This window comes from Oryza glaberrima, chromosome 1 (assembly GCF_000147395.1).
Source record: "Oryza glaberrima chromosome 1, OglaRS2, whole genome shotgun sequence".
Classification (NCBI taxonomy): Eukaryota; Viridiplantae; Streptophyta; class Magnoliopsida; order Poales; family Poaceae; genus Oryza; species Oryza glaberrima.
In genome coordinates, this window is record NC_068326.1 from 14,250,980 (window position 1) to 14,256,504 (window position 5,525).

At 38.6% G+C, this 5,525-nt stretch overlaps 1 pseudogene; it reads right to left on the minus strand.

Moving 5' to 3' along the window:
• Positions 1-1,730: 1,730 nt before the first annotated feature.
• Positions 1,731-3,974, minus strand: LOC127771502 (uncharacterized; annotated as a pseudogene).
• Between the last annotated feature and the right edge of the window lie 1,551 nt (positions 3,975-5,525).

Here is a 5,525-nt window from a genome sequence, read left to right on the forward strand (position 1 = left end):
CTCGAAGGCGGCGACCAGATGTGTTACATATTCAGCAGACTTGACAAAAATGGCTAAAGATCTACAACATCTCAAATATTCTTAACTCATACTCATGTAAATCTAGTTCCCAAGATGTGCACTAGATTCACACTTTCATCTTAAGCATGGAAATACATAGCAAAATACACTTAAGACGAAAATAATCTAAATCACAACTACTTCATAGTTACATAGGCCAACCGGCCAAATAAATATAAAGAATAGCGGAAGCTTGACTACCCAATCCTCAAGCACACCAACTAGGGGTTTACCCCATTAAGTTCAAGTCCTAGAAGAAGCAGTCAATCACCTGCATCACTCAAAGACTAAATCTAAAACCTGCAAGCAAAAGTTAATTCAACAGCAAGAGTCAGTACATTATTAAAAATAATGTACTGGCAAGTAACAAGACAAGCCTAACACCCTACTTGCAAGACATATAATCAAGGAAGGCATAGTATGGTTCTTGTTAGCATAAAGCAAGTTTTATTTGCATAAAACATTTCCAAATCAGATTTGCTTTCAAATAAATTTCAGCAAGCTAGTACTTAAGTACTTAGCATATGGGCATCAAAGTAGGCATTAATCATGTATAAATATGCACCTCATTGCCTTCCATGGCAGCAAGGAGATCATTCTCAAATCTCATCACAATTTGAAGGTAAATTTTAGCATTTAGAAGAATAAACACAAGTCTATACTCAATACATATCCACACGCCGCTTATGACCGTGAGCACGGCTAATCGATTAGTTTTTACTCTGCAGAGTTTGTACACTTTACCCTCATGATGCGAAATAATAATCATGCAAGAGCATGGCACGCGATACATAAGTACCCAATTTATTACCCGCAACAAAGCTTTTCCAAAATTCATGATTTAGCCTTACACCAGCACGATACGTGTTACTCCATCCTAAGCCATACACATTATATGACCTAGAACCGTTAAGTGGCGGGCCCACGCCTTAAACTTAACGCCGTGGTGGCGGACACAACGGGACCCCACCCACGTGGCACAATACTATTGTATTGGACAGACTTAGTCACCTAAACTACCACGTCGAGGTAAATAGGAAGTTCCTCTGAGTTATCCGAACTCATACACACCGGCCTACCAGAATGTAAGGCTGAACCATAAATAATTTCCTAAGCTTGGGCTATCCCATACTAGCACATGTGGTTGTACTGTATACGAAATGAACTGACATTGAGTGAAGTCCTTAGGTCGGTTTGGGCACACTCTCCCCCTATCGGTACACAACTAATCACCATATGTGCACCACTTGAGGCCCAAACCTAAAATCCATGTTTTCCACCATTTTATTTATCAAAAACACAAGTATTAAAGTTCTGTCCAGATTATTTCAAAATCAATTTTCATATTTGTAATGAGCCCATAATGACAAGGAAGACCATTCTAAGCATGGCTAAGCATTATAGTAACATAGTGACTCCAAAATTCATATATAAAGTGGTATAGTCATATTGTTCCTAAGGTTAGGAATGATGGATATGGATATATGTGGGGTTAAGGTGATAATGTAAATAATAGGAGTTTGTCTAACAATTTTAACACAATTTTAATTTGTTAGTGTACAATCGACATGCAAGATTTGGAAACGTTTTCAATAACCTCCAAAACATAGGTTCAAAGTGATCAAAGAGAGGGAGGTGGAACTTGCCTTGAATCAGGAAAATGTCAGCACCTAAATCACTTCTTCACCGTTTAAGCAATCATCTATACAAAGTACACGTTATGCAATTAAACATCGAAATATGCGAAAAATCCAAAATGCTCTAAAATGCATGATTTGTGCACGGTGGATAAGTGCTGGTCTAAAATGAATTTAGGTGAAAGAATTTCTAATTTATCTCATTTCATTTGAGAGTTATGAATTTTAGAAGTTTCGTCAGTATAGTGTAGGATTTACTTAGGTACTTTTGTGAAATGCTTGTGAAATGCTGTTGTAAGATGATTCTTATTAAGTTTATGTTTGCTGAGGTGAAGATATGTGTTTTCTAAGACTAACACATTTGGTTTCATAATTTTTAGAGTTAATATGAATTCTTTATGTATTTTACAAGTTATAACGTGTTATAGGTGTATAGTGTTCTATAGGTTCATGGCTTCAGAGGTTTAGGTCCAGAACTTGCCTCATCTAGCTAGTGATGTATAAAATAAGTATTTTATTTAACTAATGTAATCTTAGTTTATAAATTTTAGAGTTCAAATTACTTTACTTCACATTTTATAAGCTAGGGGATGTTCTATGCTAGAAGCTTAATATATCAATCTAGAGATTATTATATGAGTAAAGGGTACTAAGTTTTGGAGGAAGGGGATGGATCTTATGCCTTCACTGGTTCAACAAGTTTTAGTTGGGTTTCATTATAGTTAGTGTATTCCTATATACATTTATATATACGTATTGCTTAATCCTTACTATGTGATTAGCACCTATCCTATAGATTTAAAGTTTAGAGCAATAACCTATACAGAAGGTGCCATATTTTATTTTACTATGTTGAAGCTCACCATTTGCTGGTTCTATAAAAACTTGGTTCACTCCATTTGGACTAAAGATGAATTTTCTACAAATTTTACAAATTAAAAGCTACTCTATGTTGGTTATTAATTACATAAATATTTAGAGGCTTTTGTTGTACAATAAGCATATATTTTTATTTTATAACTTGGAAGTATATGTTTTGGTGATTCTACAGAACTTGGGTATACTCAAAAAGGATCTAAGATGAATTTTATATAAACTTCTAAAGTTCAGCTTATGTAAAACTAGTTATTTTAAAGATAATAGTTTTAGACGCATTTGATGTAAAGTGTGTATATGTTTTATTTTACTTTGTTTTTAGAGAACATGTTGGTGGATCTGTAGAAACTAAGTTTGCTCTAAATGAGTTGTTTTCAATTTGTTATAGATTTTACAAGTTTACATGTTTTTCTGTTGAAAATATAAAGCTTTAGGCATTTCATTTAAATTTTTCCAGAATTTAAATAGATTGGATCCACAGGTCAGTCTCAGACCAATATGCTAAAAGGCCCCTATGGTTTCAGGAAATCAACCCGCAGTCCTGTGACTGTTCTGTGTGTGAGGTAGGTTTTACAAACTAGTAAGGCCCCTATGGTTTCAGGAAATCAACCCGCAGTCCTGTGACTGTTCTGTGTGTGAGGTAGGTTTTACAAACTAGTACCTAGAGTTTTGATTCTTCTCAGCAGAGGTCCTTGGTTTGAGCAGACACACAGAGCTAGCCATGGCCGAGCTCGTTCTCGAGCTCGCCGGTGGCAAACGGCGGCAGATCTTGGTGTGCAACATAAGGATAAAATGTAAAGGGGTTCAAGGCGAGGCTATAGGTGGTATTTTTGCAAGCATTGGTCATCGGAATTAATGGCGACGGCGGCGCAAGCGGCGGTGGTTCTCGGGTGACGGTGCATGTGGAGCTAGAGCATTGATGCATGTGCCTCTATGGGATCCTAGGATGCTTACCGAGCGTCCAATGAAACTTGGCGAGGTCCAGATAGCGATAACCACGAGCAGAACGACTCGGCGACGGTAGGGAGCCTCGCTCGATGACGACGCCGGCTTGATATGGCTGATGATCAACCATGCATGCATACACACGGGTGTTGAATAGGTCTCAGGAAAGCTTTATGCCCGAGGAATTGAACTGTGACTCACCGGAGAGGGAGAAATCGAAGGTGGAGCTTGACGGCCAGAATTGGGGAAGACGATGCCGATCTCCAAGCTCGCTGCACCACTGGCAGGGGTTCATGAGGGATTTAAGAGAGGACACCGAGGAGATGTTGATGGTGCGGTGGCTCGGCTCGGCTTGCTCCGGTTCGACGGCAACGAAGACGATGTCCCGATGGCGGCGCCCAGTGCGCGCTCCAGAGCATCGTCGGCGAGGTTTGCGTTCCCACCAAACCACTGCATGAAATGGGATGAAACTTAGAGGGATGGAATCGGCGTAGAGAGGCGATAATGGAACGCAAGAGAAGAGGAAACGACCGCGGCACAATGGCGATGGCGACGGCCGTCGTCTTCACGGCCGGCGGCAAGGTCGAGATGGAAAAGAAAAGCTGGAGCTCTCCTCCTCGGTTTGCTCGGCTCAGGAGTGGTAATGGGGAGGAGGCAATGCAGCTGGGTGGAGGTGAAGCCTCGGTTCGGCGCTGCCACGTCGAGGCCACGCGTCGACGCCGTCCAGTGCCGGTCGGCGCCCTCGGTCTCTCTCTCTCTCGGCTGTCACTGTGTTGGATGGAGGAGATGCACAGGGTGTGGTTCAAGCCAAAGAGGCTGCCATGTGGGCCCAGGTCGATGTAAGCTAGGTGGGAGTCCGAGGGATGGGTAAGAAACAGGGTGTTGATTGATTTTTGGACGATTTTCAGATTAATTCTCTCCCTCCAACTTTACATCTCAATATTTTAACGTGTGAAGCATACAAATTAGTGCGGGTTTTTCTGAAGGTAGATGAATGTAGCTAGTTTCTATTTTCTTTGGTTGCACTTAAAAATTATAAATAGATTGCTCACAGAAAATAGGGGAAGATGGGCTCGATAGAACATTGTTTGAATTTAGAAGACCTAAACTGAGAGGATAAATTCTGGAAAAATTATATTTATTCATGATTTTCCCCTATACACTTCCATGCAGTTAAATGCACATTTTAGTTATGTATGGTTTTAGCTGATTAAGAATTATATTTAGTCTATTATTTGACAAGTTTGACTTGTTTATTTAAGGTACCAAATTTAGTTATTAAATTGTACCAAAATTACAGTGAGTTGTATATATTAAGTAGAGCTTACATAAATTTTCCCATGATTTTATCTTGCACGAATTATTTTAGATAATTAGCGAGGCTTATCTCTTATATGTGTTTCCCTTTTCCTAAATGCATGTAAATGCTTATAAAAGTTTTATTTGGACTCTTCTTAACCTGAGGTGATGTTGATATGTTAGAATTACAGTTTACCTTACATAGGTCGTAAGCTCCTTACCTATTTATGCATAAGTTTACTTTAATATTAAATTAAGAGGATGCTTATAGAGATGATTAAGATAGAATATACCCTATATGAGTTAATTTATTTGTTCACTTTCATGTTCATGACATGTCTTCAGATGGATGACCAAATTAGTTTTGTGAGGCTTGACATTAACCATGTTGATATATTTTAAGGTGTACGGTTCCTATTTTAACTTCCTCTAGCTAGCACTAAGCCCTAATGGTTTAGTTGTTTATCGTTAATATTCATGAGACCTATTATGAAATGCAAATCGAAAATCCAAATGCATATGAAGGACTCAAGTCAAACATGTCTATGAGAGTATGCATGCTTACACAGAAGTTTACATTTTGTCCTAGGTTATAAATGAAAAGGTTTTGTTCTCAAATTTTATTCATGCAAGAGTTAGATCAACTTCACCTAGGTTTAAAATGGAAATTTTTGGCTCTCAAAATAGAAAAGTTAGCTTCCTACTATT